The sequence below is a fragment of the Papaver somniferum genome, chromosome 1, assembly GCF_003573695.1.
Source record: "Papaver somniferum cultivar HN1 chromosome 1, ASM357369v1, whole genome shotgun sequence".
In the NCBI taxonomy this organism is placed as follows: Eukaryota; Viridiplantae; Streptophyta; class Magnoliopsida; order Ranunculales; family Papaveraceae; genus Papaver; species Papaver somniferum.
Window position 1 is genome coordinate 57,315,121 of NC_039358.1, and position 16,580 is coordinate 57,331,700.

A 16,580-nucleotide genomic window follows, 5' to 3' on the forward strand; every position below is an offset into this window, starting at 1 on the left:
GATCAATCAATCATGATAGATAATCAAATGAATCTAAATGTGCTTTAAGAGAGTTGTTCAGATGTTCACTATTTCATAGAAATATCTATGAACAATTTGAAACATATTCGGCTTGGTTTGTAGTTGTACAAAGTACTTATACAAGAACCAATTCATGAACATAATGCCACGGTTTGCAAAACAATTTCGCATACCTTATTTCATTAAAGTTCCAGGGACATTAGTTCCCAACAGAGTTCACAAACGAACCTGAGTTCATGAGTATAAATTGTCATACTTACCGATTTTAGAACCTGACCACTGTGTTCGCAAGCAGAGTACGCGAACCACAGTTCTGGACCTACCTAGTCTTAGACGTTTGCAAACACTGTTCGCAAACCACAGTTCCGTACCCTTGACAGTTAAACCCGTTCGCAAACAAGAGTCCGGACCTGAACTAGCATTCACAGTTCGCATACAAGGTACGCATATTGTGCTATATCCAGTCGTTGGTAGTAGTTCTAAAACTCTCATTTAATCATTGAAATATCCTTAGAAGACAATAATGGTAATTACACATACCACTAGCTTCAAGTAATTTTCAAGTGATTAATCGATCAATACGAAACTTCCCAAGTTAACATCAAATGATTGTCTCACACAAATCATGTAAAATGTTCAAGGTAATTTTCACATGATCATCTTGACTTAATATTTGGTTTCCAACAAATAAATTATCTACAACTAAACTCGTCAAGTAGATGATGAACTTTAACTAAAGCTAAAAAGCTTCCAACACGTAATTCGAGAAATATATAAACGAGATAAACTCGGCTCGAAATTTCAAATGTCTATATAGCTATAAGACTTAGTCTCTTTAGAATATAGAATAGAATAGACTTCTAAGTGATAGATAAGTTTTAGTCTCCACATACCTTTTGTTGATGAAGTTCCTCCAAGCTCTTGAGTAAATCTTCTTCTTCAATTGGTGAACGTCGTGAAGTCTAATGCTCAACTACACACTTTTATCATAATCCGAGACACATCTATAAGTAGACTAGAAATCAAGTATATAGTTTTGATCAACTAAACTTGACAAACAAGCCTGAGATAGCAACGCTTGCCAGTTCGACCGAGCAGTGCTCTAACAAAAGTATATACTAGATACATGTGTGGTTCATCGGAGTCGTAGACTCATTGGCCTAGCTCAATTTCGTATAGAAAAAGAGAATGAACATTATTGAAAATATTATAAATATTATGATACATAAATTTGGATGTAATACTATTGCAACGAGAGTTTAAGCTCTTTGTCAACTTTTTTCTTAATAACATTGTAACTTATGCTCCCTCAAAAAAAAAATGTTTAAATTGTCTGAGTCCCAAAATCATTGCTGGCACGACTTCGTGTGAAAAATGAGAACGAACCGGAAAATCATAGAGATATTTGATCACATTACATTTGTTAAGAAAAGGGATGGAAGTCGAATCGTTGGCGTACTTCTGCTATTGAATATAATAAATACATTAAAATTGTATAATATACTTTGAAGTATCGTTATTTTTTTTTTGAAAATACTTATTGTGGTATTAATATTAATGTCATCTTACTGATCAATATCTATCAAGGGCCAATAAAATATAGTTATAGTCAGCCAAAAAATATAACCACATCACATATATACTTCTACATTTATGCGACTAGAAAGTTTGATATTTTTATTCTCACAATTATATGTGAACAAATGTTTCATTTGTTAGGATCGATCATATAGGAAGTTTCTTTTCCTTCTATTCTCGACGTCTCGATATTCTTCCTTTTTTTTTTCTCCTGATGTTTGAAAATATAAATGAACTTCAAAATTTTCAAAACTAAGTATCAGTCACTAACACAGCACAAGGAAAAACATAGGTAAATAAACAGAAATTGAAAGTTTTTTTTTTTCTGCTGATGTTCAAAAAGATAAATGAACTTAAAATTTTTCAAAACTAAGTACTAGTCACTAACACAACACAAGAAAAAACATAGGTAAATAAGAAGAAATCGAAAGTATCTCACATTATTTCTTGTTACCTATAGTAGTGAACTGAATACCAAACATATGTTCTCCGCTCATCATTCTTTTCAACGGATGAAACACTAGCTTTAGAAGAATCTCTTTGCTGAAAAACTCCAAAATCCTTGGTGTGATCATTAGCTGAGATGGCAGATTCGTCTCTCTGATCAAAAGCTTCAGATGAAGCTCCATATTGAGTAAAGAGAATAGTTCCTTCATCAAATGAACTTATTCGTTCCACATATTCCTTCTCTGCAGCAGATCTAACAGCTTCTCTTCTCTTTCCATGACTAGAGATATAGAGGCTTTTTCGTAGCGTTCTCTTTCCATGACTAGAGACCTAGAAGCTTTTTCTTAGTGTCCTCTCCATCCCTATCCATATCCCTTTGTATTTGTTCATCCTCCTCCAACTCGAGATCCCTCTTCGTCTGTTCATTCTTCTCAAGATCCCTTTTAATATGTGTAATCTAGATCCCTTTTAATATGTGTAATTTTTATGTGCTTGTCTTGCATTATGTTTTGCTATTTTTCGTATTTTTTCTCGACCATTTCTCTTGGGCCGTCATTAAGTCCTTGGCCTTCTCGTCGTACAAATGTTCGATACCTTTCCATTGAGAAGTGCAAGTATTTAAAAAAAATCAAGGAAAATAAATTTGATGCCACCGCACTACCATAGAAACCGCAAAAATAGTAAAAGCAAACAGGAAATCCACCTAGTTTTTTTTTTTTTTTATATGTTACTTAATGATAAACTGAAATATCAAAATGAGTAAGCACTGTAATTCAACTCTCTTGTAAATTTAATTCTACAAGTATTTTCATATTAAAAAAATAAAAAACACAGGGATCTCACGTCTTATGATGTCCCCGATGTGTTCAGAGTTATTTTTGCATGCCCACACCATAACTTTCAATATTTTTGTAGTATGAACTGCGCTATTATTACCATATTTGATAATGTGTCTCCTGCCACTAAAAACGAAGTTTGCCGACTTTGCTCTGGGCCTTGGCAACAAAAAGTTATGAAAGACCTTCATTAATAAATGTGACATGATCTTCTTCGAATTTTTGATCATATTTTTCCAAGTTTCCCTACCATCATTAGATGTTCCCATATAAATGGTTTTAGGATCGACTAGTAATTGATTATATGATGAAAATACATACTTCAAGGTTTTTTCCGGATACCAAAGCCTTTGGGGATTTCATGACCAACAAGTATTTGACCTTGAGTCTAAACCTGTTATTGAATAAATAATAACACAACCTAACAAACAACCATATTAATACAAGCCATAAATTAAAATGAAGGATTTAAAAAAATTATAATGTTTTTTTTTTATTTTAATATATCGATAATCGACATAGCCTATACGTTATTTCTAACTACGATAGTATACAAGTGTTGCATTGGGAAAGCCTTCTTAGTGTTTTTGAGAGAAGAAAATGATATCTCTTCTCTGCATACCATTTCATTTCTTTGGGACTAACCAATTTACCCGCCAAATCGTTCGTAGCAATAAATGTACCAATATCATTCCTGAAGATAATAATCGTCCTCCGGAACACGAACACGATGTGAGGCGTCTCAGCGCTGCAATTGACAAACGATGGTTGACATAAGATTTGTGTACACTGAGAGAAGCCAAAACAACCTATTTTCTAAATGAATAACAAAAACAAAACAAGAAACAATGACTTTTTGTGAAAATGTATAGAAGAACTTGAAAAAGCGGGGGTCTAACAACCACACCCAATATTTCGATTAGCAATCTGTACAGACTAACTCTAATATACTTTCTAAAGAATCAACTAGACAGTCAGACTCAATCTAGAGAAAAGTATATCGAGGAGTTAATATCTCTCTCACTTGATTTGATCTTTACTCAAGCAAATAAGAATTTGCGAGTCTTTATGAAATACAAGGATAATAAACTTGGATGGTACCAAAGACCAATATCCAATGATCAATCAATTTCCAATCAACAACCAAAGGTTGGATTTCACAATTAATCGATATAATGCACAACCTGTGATATTTCAATTATATAACAAAATACAATGCGGAATAGAAATAACACAGACACCAGAAATTTTATTAACGAGGAAACCGCAAATGCAGAAAAACCCTGGGACTAGTCCAGATTGAACACCACACTATATTAAGCCGCTACAGACACTAGCCTACTACAAACTAACTTCGGTCTAGACTGTAGTTGAACCCTAATCAATATCACACTGATTCAAGGTACAATTGCGCTCCTTAGGTCTCTGATCCCAGCAGGATACTATACACTTGATTCCCTTAGCCGATCTCATCCACAACCAAGAGTTGCTACGAACCAAAGTCGAAGACTTTAATAAACAAATATGTATCACACAGAAAAGTCTATGATGATAGATAAATATGTCTCTCACAGATAAACCTATGAGTTTTGTCCCGTCTTTTGATAGAAATCAAGGTGAACATCAACCAATTGATAAACCAGACTTATATTCCCGAATAACAACCTAGTATTATCAATCACCTCACAATAATCTAAATCGTATGGTATCGAAACTAGATATTGTGGAATCACAAACAATGAGACGAAGATGTTTGTGATTTCTTTTTATCTTTCCCTATCGGAGATATAATCTCAAGTCAATTATTTCAATTGAACTCGTGTGATAGAAAATGGCAAGATCAGATCGCTCAACTACAAGAGAAGTAGTTTCGTCTGGCCTCACAATCCCAATGAAGTCTTTAAGTCGTTAAACGACAGGGTCCCGAGAAGAAACCTACGGTTGAAGGAGAATCGACTCTAGAAAAACCAACTAGTATCACACAGGAGGTGTGGGGATTAGTTTTTCCAGTTGATAGACGTCTCCCTTATATAGTTTTTCAAATTAGGGTTTGCAATCTAAGTTACCTTGGTAATAAAGCATTCAATATTCACCGTTATATGAAAAACCTGACTTATCCAAGCTAATATTTTTCAACCATTAGATCGAAACTTAGCTTGTCTCACACACAAATGAAATGTATTCATTTTAGGTTTGAGTAACTATACCTAAACGTGTACATTGGGTTGGTTCACAAATAGTTAACCAATGGTTAGCCATATGAGCACTTTCATATTAATTGTATTCATATTTCTCATAACTAGCTCAAATGACTCATAATAACTAGTTCAAGAGTTGTTCAATTGCTTAGGTCTTTATTCATAGACACAATTGAAAAAAATCGGTTTGATTCACTTGAATCAATTCATGAACAATATATCCACAGTTTGTAAAGATTGCATTCCTTATTGATTTATTGTTTAAGTTCATGAAACTACCGATTTGAGAATTAACCAGCTTGGGTACGCGTACGGGTATACGTACCTTAGCTACAAGATTTGAGTTTAAAAACTCAACAGAAATTTTCGGTTCGAAAACTTCCGTGGGTACGCATACGGGTATGCGTACCTAAGGTGACTGGTTTTCAGTTTGCAAACTTCACAAACTACAACAGAAATTTTCGGTATGAAAACTTCTGCCAGTACGCGTACGGGTACGCGTACCTAACCCGTCTCCTTCACCAATACCGCATGCACACATATGCACGCACATGGTTTCTGACACATGGATTTATACACTAATATGTGAACACATTATATATGCTTATATCGATAGTTGGTTATCTCAACTCTACATTTCAATTATTGAAACATTCTTCTATAATGTTACAATAGTCGTTAGACAAAAAGAATCGACTATCGTCATCAAAGCTATTTTCAAGATTGAAACATCATCATGATTTTCGTCACGGGTAAAGATGAAAATGGTTAAAGCAAAAGCTTACCAACATATATTTCGAGAAAAAGATAGGCGAGTAAACTCGGCTCGAAATAACAAATGTGTATGTATGAAAACTATCATACTTATACGACTTTTGACTCAAGAGTAGGAGATAGAGTAGATAGACTTTTAAGTGACAGATGAGTTCAAGTCTCCACATACCTTTTGGTCGGATGAAGTTCCACTGGTTCCTTGAGTAGTTCTTCGTCTTCGGAAGATAATCGCCATGGAGTCTGGAGCTCAACTATACCTAACTATCCTAGACCGAGGCTTAGACATAAATAAACTAGAAATAAAGACATATAGTTTTGATCACTAACATTGACAAACATGCTTGAGATAGCAACACATGCGAGTTCGACCGTGCAATGCTCTAACAATCTCCCCCTTTGTCAATTTTAGTAACAAAACTATCAATACATATGGATTACAAAATAGATAAAACTTTGTAGCTTCTTGTCCACATGCTTGATCTCCTTGGTGCTTCAACATTACTCGAAAACATCGTCTTTTCCAAGTACTCCCATGATTCCATAGATGTTCAATTCAGCATCATAGTTGTTGAAGTTCCGTAGACATAACAATGAGAAAACAAAAGCTCTCGATCATTGTTATAAGGTGTCATAGTATTATTACACGGCATCAAAGTTCTTATATCACAACTTCGACAACAATACTATGGTGATATGTATCACTCCCCCTTAGTCAATACTTTCGTCTCAACATGAAAACCACTCCCCCTTACATAATTACTGATAGACGCATTTATGTGTCTATTTCATCTCGATTTTATATATTGTTAGTACCCATTTTTTTCTTATTATGGTGTTTTATGTGTTTGTAGGTATTTTTGGGCAATAAACGTTTTTGGAGAAATCGGCTCGAAAAGTTGCATCTGGAGGACACCTACTATACGGACCCCATTTTGGATAAGGGGTACTCAATTACTAAGGGGCACCCAGTCGATAGGTGGTAACTGATAGACGCATTTATGTGTCTATTTTGTTCTCAATGTTCTGTATTGTTAGACTCGATTAAATACTTATTGTGTTATTTTATATTTTTGTAGATGTTTTTGGAAAAATAAGCTCTTGCGGCGAAATTGGCTCGAAAAGTGGTGTTTTACACCCCAGGATAGAGTACTAAAAACACCCTAGAAATGCGCTGGAGGAACCCAGAAAAAATGTTGGAAACACCCCATAAAAATTACTTAAGACACCCCAAAGGACATGTGTTATTCGGACTCCAACAACGGATAAGGGGCTACCACTGGATAAGGGGTGGCTTTCTTCTCAAATTCAAATTTATTTTTTTGGCGGGAAAATGAAGAACAACAACTGTGTAATTTTCGATCGAAGTTTGAAGGAGATTCTGTTGGAGTTATTGTGGAAGATATTGTTGGAGATATACACAAAGATTTTGTGATGATTTTTGGTAAGATTTTGTGTGATTTATTCGTGTAAATGGATTTGGATGAAGTTATAGCGGCATGACAGGATTGGTAAGGTGCATAATTCCGAAGAAGGAAATATATATTCACGATTTTTATAAAAGAGGGAAGAAATATCTCCGGGTTTATGGTTGGGTTCCTGATGAGTTTTATATGGAACTTAAGTGCAGTTAAGAGATGATATTCTCCTAGGATGCATATATTTATCATATCAACAGAGTTTGGGAAGTTTACAAGATAGTTAACGCATGAAGAGAAAGAATAAGGAAATAAATCCCATGTAATGGCAGTGGAGAATAATGAATTGAAGAAAAGGATATTTTGCTTTAAACCGAGAAGATTTGTACGCTGTGGAGTATAAATAGTCTTCTGGGGTGGAGAGTTTTGGCAGAGAAGTGGGAGGAGAGTTTAGAATTATATTTCTCTCATTCTCATCATTTGTAAACCATTTTTGAGCCATAATAAATTATTTTGAGAGCATTTTTACTATGATGAGCTAATTCCCTCGTAACCAAGGCAATGGAGGAATCTATTCACGCAACATAAATGGGTAACTATTTCATTTAATTATATAATTCACCTAATCGCTGCTTTTGCAGAGTTTTAAATTATTTGAATGATTGTCTTAATTATTTGTTATTCAGTTTGATAGGTTATGCTTGGTTTAATCTCTTGATAATCTATGCTTAAGGTTTACAAATAATGTTTGAGAATCTGTATGATTGATAGTGAATTAAAGATAAAAGAGGACTTAGAATTGAATAGAGTTTTGAAATATTTATCATTCAATTTTGCATAATAGTGGAATCTAGTGTCTTGGTTACCTCTCGCACCCATTGTTAATATTTTTTCATATATAATTTTATTAAATCTAAAATTCCATTTCCTTCACAAGTCTGAAACGAATCCTATTTACTACAATCACAATCAAAAATCTTAATCAGTAACCCATCATTATTTGCACCCCAGGGCATCCCAAAGGAGTATGTTAAAGCCACCCCTACTCTGGTTAGGGGGCCACCCCTTTTCTTCTTCGTTCAAAAGCAAATTTGGCGGGAAATTATTTTCTTGCCTGCGCACTTAACTGTGAAGAATTCAGACGAGTTTTACATGGAGTTTCTCATGGATTTCAATTGGTATGGGACAGTGTCATTGAAACAGGGTTGGTAAGGCTTGTGGTTTCGAAAATATAGGGAGATTTACCGAGTTTGGATAAACAGAGGTGGATATTTTTACTCGGGTTACTGTTTTTGATCTAGAGAAGGTTTAGCCGGATTTAATCAGGGGATAGGGTTAGTAGTGATCCGTTACGATAAAACATGGAGTTGGTTGAGCTGTAGTTGAAAGAAAAGGAAGTTTGTGTGACTTTCTCGTGAAAACAGAGCAAGAGATAAGTTGCGGGGAAGTTGGTTTATTTTGGAAATTACGTGAGCTTAAGGGGAAGACATTCTGCCAGGATCGATAAATAGCAAATACACTGAAGTTTGGGAAGTTTAATAACTCATAAAATCCGCGTGAAAGAAGATAAAAGGAAATAAATTCGTAACTTGGTGTGGAGGAAAAGAAAAGATTGTGAAGATATTTCCGGGATTTTATTGACATGTTGAGTATATATAGGTTGTTTGGAGTCCAACAGAGGGGTGTCGAGAGTTAGGGGTACGCTGCAGAGCTAAGAATCAAGATGCAGGAGAAGTTGCAGCAGCAGCAGGAAGAAGACGAAGCTGAAGAACATAAGGATGTACAGGACTGTCGTTTGTAGGGTCTTAACTTTCAGAATCTTGTAACAGTCGCATTAGTAACTATTATCTTCAGTTTGCAACAATTTATGTAACAGTCTATTCTGTAACAATTATATTTGTTACAGATTCGGCCGTAATACTAATTTTCATCAATAAAACACCTACTCAGCCATGAGTTATTATTTTGAGCGTGTTTTCATCATGAAGAGCTAAACCCCAACACTGGGATGACGGAGGAAGCCTAATATCATACTTGGGTAATTATATTTTATTCTTATATGACTTTTGCACTAATTAGAATTGAATTATGATTTTGATTAATTAGTTGTCGTCTCGTTTGATGGGTCATACTTGCTTAGATGTTTTGATGTCTCATGCTTAAGAATTACAACTAATATTTTGAGAATCTGCCTTGGAAAAAATAAGAGTCCATGTATTTATCTATTGAGCTATAATTGTTTAAAGAATTAATGTTTGAACCTTATGTTATGAGTTTGGTGGAATCCTGAGTCTCGGTACTTCTTGATCTTGTGACATCTTTTGTATATATTTTTATTATTAACTCTGAAATCGAATCTCATCAAGTCCGAGTTGAACGAATCTTATTTACCACTTCTACAATCACATCAATTTTTGGCGCTACCGACGCGGATTTGTATTAGGTTTTAGGTTTTAGATTTATTTTTTTTTTCATTTTTTTTGTTCTCTTTTACGCTTTTGGTATTTTTCGATTTTTTCAGATTTGGAGCGAAGCTACAAGAAAAGAAAAAGTGCTATAAAAGGAAAGCATCGCCAAAGAAGGAAAGAAAAGAGGAATCCAAAAGGAGTGAAGTAGAAGATTTTGTATATAGTTATTTTATTTTATTTTTAGAAACTGGGGGTTTTATTTTTGTAATTTTTCTTTTCCTTTTTGGACATTTTTATTTTTGGACTTTATTTTGGACTTGGACATTATTATTTTAAAACCCTAAGGAAGGGTTAAGATTAAATATAAACTGTTTGCAGGGAAGGACGACAATTACGATATTGTCTCGGCCCCTCGGGTTCGTACACTGACATCGGAGTCGGTGTCCTGAGTCGACTTCAACGGTTCATCGCCCGTCTGGTACGGGAGGTAAAACTCTATCCACCCACGAATCCCCTGTCAGTGGGTTTTAATTTTGTGTGACAACTCACACCCGTGCACAGAAAAATGTCGAACTGGTATTACAATAGCCAATACAATGAATATCCGACTGATTATCAAAATGGACATTACTTTGACCGTAGTGTGAATAGTGGTTGGGAACATCAAACTTATGGCTCATACCATGGTGAGCCTAATTACTATCCACACATGCACCGATCATACGAGCAAGAGAATACAGAGTATTATAGTTCTAGTTCCTCGTCTTTGGACAATATAATGAAAATGTTGAAAACTAGTCCTTATTATGATCCTTCTGAACCTGTAATTCCTCTGGAAGAGTATCTCAAAAAATTAACTGAGAATACAAATAGGTTTTTGTTATAAATGAATAAACAAAATGCACCCATGAGTAAATCTTCTATACACGATACCATAAGGAAGTCATGTGAGTCGAGTCACGATACCATAAGGAAGTCATGTGAGTCGATTCAAAAGCTTTTGTTAGAGGCCCAGATTGGTACTGCTCGAAATAATATTTGTGTTTCCAACAATACCCTTGAATATGAGGATAGTTATTTGCATAATGACGAGGTTAAAATTGGTAACACTACATGTTTAGATGAGGTTCAACCATTTTCATGTTATTATAATGGTGATTATAATGAGGATAGTGTTGATGAAGAATTCGACATTAGTGATCAGGAATTTATTACTCCAAATGAACTTTATGATGATAATGTTATTTCTGGTTCAAATCCCGATAATTTTAATGATTATTCACCTATTCAAAAGGACGAGGATTTGACTAAAGATGCCATTTCTTTAGATGATGTGGTATTTCCTTTTGATTACGAAGCCGATAATGGTTTAGAGGAACGAGTTTCTTCTGAGAATATTGTTTTAGAGTCTAGCAATTTAGAAACATTAGTCTTAAACAAATAAAATGAACTCATAGAGATGAGTGAGGATGAACCCGACTTAGAAGAATCAATTGACCATTTTCAGGAATCAGATGACCTTGAAATTAGGGAAGTTGTAACTAGTCATTCTAGAGACGCTGAAAACTCTAAGTTTGGGGGTGATTATCATTCTCCATGTGCTTTAACTCTTAGAAATGTCCCTCACTTGGGACTTGACATATGTGCCTCAACCATTTTACAATATTATCTTCATACACGTTTTCCTGAACCTAGTGATGTCCATAAGGAAGTTCAGTTGTTAGAAACCCCTCTGGTTGATGTGGTTTACCCAGGCTATGATACCCAGATTGATTTTGTTTTCCCACCAAATATTTTTCTTCCAATTGTGGGAACATTTGAATTTGAAATGTGTCAGTTATTAAGTTTTGAGACTAAAGCTAATTACTTTAGGAAATTAGGGTCCACACATTTGTTTAAGGAAGACCACCACTCTTATTGTGGTCAGCAGTGTAAGTCAAAGATGATTGACTATAAGGATCCTCAATTATTCAGGTTGTTATTATGTGCTTCTAAATTATTATTTGAGTTTTTGCAGACTTTACAACCTGATATTTCAGATCTTACTTATGAGGAGGTGCAACCCATGAAAATATTTTATTTAGACCCCTTTATAGAACCACAGCTAGATGTAGTTGTCTTAAACAGGATACTAGACAAGGGTATGCTTTATTTGTTCATTTTCTTGGCAGGTTGCAGATTCCTTTTATTGGTGGTAGCTGATGGTATTTTAGATAGTGGTAAATAGAGTTGTCTTTCACTCGGATTTTGTTGGAATTGATTCTAGGATTAAATATAAAAAATACTAAAATAATAAAATATATACAAAATATGTCACAGGATGAAGAATTTACCAGGACTCGGGATTTCACTGTTTTTTCATGTTCAAGTGGTTCAGAAATTAATCCTAGGCAATTATAGCTCAAAACAAAAGAAATATTAACTCTATTCTTTGCCAAAATAGATTTCGTAAAACATCAATTGTAAATTACAAGCATAGTGTATCTAAAGCACCTAAGACTAAGCATACACTATCTAACAAGATAACAATTGATTAATAGAAATCATAAATCATTTAAAATCGGTGTAAAAAGTAAATAAGGAATTAATTAAATTACCCCAAGGATGAAATACAACTTCCTCCGTTGTCCCAGTGACAGGGTTTAGCTCATCATGTTGTTGGAAACACGCTCAAAAAACATTATTATTGCTCAAAGGGTGTTTACAAATGATGAAATGGAGAAATAATTCAAAATCGGGTTTGTAACAATTATATTTATTACAAACCAAAGAACGATACAGAGGATGTGTCATTGTTACTGTTGGTCTAAGACCCACGAATATGTGTCGCAAACTCTGTAGCAAATAAGTCTGTCGTCCTTGTGTCGCTGTCACTGTAGCATGAACGACAGTGCTGTGGGTCAATGTTCTTCGTGTTCTTCGTGTAGCAGCAGCAATGGAGGTTTCTGCAGCTTGATTTTTCGACTCTGTGGTGCTCTGTTCCTCTCCCAAACTCTCCATCTCCCACTCTACTGATCCTCCACGACTTATATAGCCTCACTTCCTCCAAATATCCCCTCATAACTGCATATTATTCTCCATTGATTGCGATTATTCTCAATTGCCAGTCACGGGAATAATTTCCTTTTACAGATCCTTCACGCGTTATTTTCTCTTTGGCATACTCCAAACACATTATTTCACGTCCCAGCTGGAGTATAACTCTGTTAATACACATGCTATCTTCTAATATGCACAGGAAATCCCATGAATATTTCGTGTGAATATTTCTCCACTGTTTTGTATGTTGACACGATTTCTCCCTGTTTTTGCGAAACTAAAAGACTTACCATTCTTGTTATGGTAAAACATGATATTTCCAATTAAATTGCACGAGAATATCTCATGAAATCACTACCAAATTAACTCCAGAATATTACGCAGACACAAAGAATATTTTCCCGCCAGAAAAAACTTCAAACGTGGAAGAAAGGCTGCCCCCTAACCAGAGTAGGTTGCGAATATCAATGGGTGCTGAAGACAAATTTGGGCTACACATACCCGTGGGTGACCCTTAGCCAAATCTGGGGATCCGTATAGCAAATGTCCTTCGAGGGTGCCCCGGACAACTTTTAGAGCCGAATTTTCCAACAATATTTATTTCCACAAAATACCTACAAACACACAAAACACCATAATAAGTACGAAATCGAGACCAACAATACAGAAAATTGAGGACAATCTTAGACACAAAAATGTGTCTTTCAAATACCCCCAAACTTATTATTTGCTAGTCCTCGAGCAAAACTAATAAAAAATAAATCCGAGTTAATCTCGGGAGGGTTTACCAGAGGTGTACCCACAAAACCATGACTTCTAATTGGTCACAATTATCCAAAGAGCTATGAGGAAATACATATTCTCAACCTATCTCCAAGTAACTAGAATGCCAGAGAAATTAAAGGTGCCAGCTCTAAAGCTAACTAAAGAAAAGGGGAGACACATCCGCAACACTTCTAGATAAAGAGATATCCACAGCTAGATAAACATTGTAAGATGCATCCGCTTTACAGCTGGATAAGATTAGGAGAGAGATAAAGATGAGAGGGACATCTGCTACACATCTGGACTAATTACGTGTGATGAGTTGAACCAGTGCTAGAAAGATCTGGTGCCAGATTGAAAGCTGACTAACAAAGCAACCAAATGTATCTTTCTTCAACTCTCTCATAGTGCTCAGTAGAAACAACGTCTTCTTCAGTCTTCAACTGTTGATGATAAACTATCGAACCTCATAGAACCTTGACAATTAACTCTTCTCTTCGATTTCTTTCTTGACTTAAAATTTTTTACTTCCCTATGGCCTTATTGAATAAAAAACTAATTATAGAACAAAAGAGAAAGTAATGATGATTTTTTTTTTTGACACAAAAATTACAAGACAAAAATTTACATGGCCATGAGAGAAGGACTTTAAAAACTTGGATCTTCGCAACTTGTGATGTCTTGGTATCATGAATTCCAAAAACTTATATCATTTGCTCTTATAACTTCTTGTAACTAAGTCTTCAACTTTGAATTATTCTTTTCTATTGTTGCTTCTAAACCTTAAACGTCTTCAACTTTCGTCATAGATTTTGATGTCGCTCCGCTTGTTGATGATGATAAGTTTCTACTGAGAGAGAGTCGTAATCCAGTAACTAAGACTACATAGTGAGGTTGTTTTATCTTTCTGGCATTTCCTGACCTACTTGCCTTTCCATCATGGATGGTTAGGTCCATCACAGTTACCCTCTAAAAGGAATAAGTTCTCTCCTGAATTTCAAGGATCTCAATGTCTTTTTCTCTAATGTCTCAATAGGTTGTTATCCCTAGCATTCCAATTTCTTTCTTTTCAGTGAGAAACAATATGTAAACTTAGCTAATCGGATACTATGTGACGCTAGAAGTTTCAAAAATGCGACTAAAAAGTTTCTCCCATACCCCCAAACTTAAATATAACATTGTCCTCAATGTTCTAAAGGAAATTAAAAGCATGAACAAGGAGAAACTGTTACCAATTGAAGCAAAAGAGATAAGGAAAGATATTACCGTGTCGCATGAATATTGGGTTACCTCCCAAGAAGTGCTAAGTTTAAAGTCTTCAGCCAGACTAAGAAAGGATTAGTCACCTTATAGAATCATAAAGTAATAGCCGGAATAACTACGTATCACCAAAACCAAATAGGGATATCACAAGTAAAAGGAATCTGCAACATGCCAAGAAAATTAACGGATAAAGCACGCCCTTGTCTAGTTTCCTGTTTAAGACAACTACATCTAGCTGTGGTTCAGGTTCAGGTTCTATAACTGGGTCTAGATAAAATATTTTCATGGACTGCATTTCCTCGTAGCTAAGGTCCGATTCAAGTATTAGAGTCTGTAAAAACTCAAGTAAAAACTTGGAAGCACATAATAATAACCTAAATAATTGCGGATCCTTTAAATCAATCAGTTGACCACGATGAAAGTAGTGGTATTCCTTAAACAAATGTGTCGACCCTAATTTCCTAAAGTAATTAGGTTTAGTCTCAAAACTTAATAATTGACACATCTGAAACTTATACGTTCTCACAATTGGTTGAAAAATATTTGGTGGGAAAACAAAGTCAATTTGGGTACTATCGCCTGGGTAAACCACATCAACCAGAGGATGGGTTTCTAACAACTGAACTTCTTCCTGGACATTATTAGGTTCGGGAGATCTAGTATGAAGGTAATCTGGCACAATGGTTGGGGCACATATATCAAGTCCCAAGTGAGGGACCTTTCTAAGAGTTAAAGCACATGGAGAATGATAATCACCCCAAAACTTAGAGTTTTTAGTGTCTCTAGAAAGACTAGTCACAACTTTCCTAATTTCTAGGTCATCAGATTCATGGAAATGTTCAATTGATTCTTCTAAGTCAGGTTCATCCTCACTCATATCTATTAGTTCACTTCCTTTGTCTAAAACTATTGTTTCTAAATCACTGGAATCAAAATAAACTCGTTTCTCTAAACCTTCGTTGGCTTCGTGAAAAGGAAATACTACATCGTCTAAAACGGGGGTATTTCTAGTCAAATCCTCATCCTTTTGAATAGGTGAATAATTATTAAAATTATTTGGATTTGTACTAGAAACAACACTGTCATTATAAAGCTCAATCAGAGTAACAAACTCCTGATCACTATGCCTACATATTTTATGTTCTTCATCAATATTATCCTCATCATAATCATCATTATAATAACATGAAAATGATCGAACTTTATCTAAACAAGTAGTATTACCAATTCTAACCTCGTCATCTTGATTATGTGAATAAAAACTATCCTTATTTTCAAGGGTGGTAGAGGGAACACTATATTGGAAATTAAGACTATCATGAGCAAGTTTTTCCACAATCCTATTTGCACTCTCAGTAAATTGCTTGAGGGACTCTTCTAGAGAAATCTTAGTTGACTGCCCTATGGACTCTCCTGAGAGAAGAATATTATAAGTCTCTTTCATAAATAACTTCGGTGTTGACTCATTGAAACTCTCGAGAGACTCTTCCAGAGAAATAGAAGGATTGTTTTGCTCGTATGACTTGTGGGTATGTGCATAGTAATTGGGATCACAATGGTATGGACAATAACCTTCAAACGTTTCGCGTTCCCAATCATTATTCACACTATGGTCATAAAAAGGATAATGTCCAAGCTGCTTAGTCGGATACTCATTGTATTGTCTATTATAATACCAGTTCGACATCCTAACTGCAAGGGAATTCTAAACAAACACAAAGAAGGCTGACTCGACCACAACAAGCCTATTTTATCTAGCAAACAAAAAGCATGATGGCTCCACTTAGATTGTTTCTAGACCAGCTTATAATCCTTCGAAAGGGAATTCGTTACAAT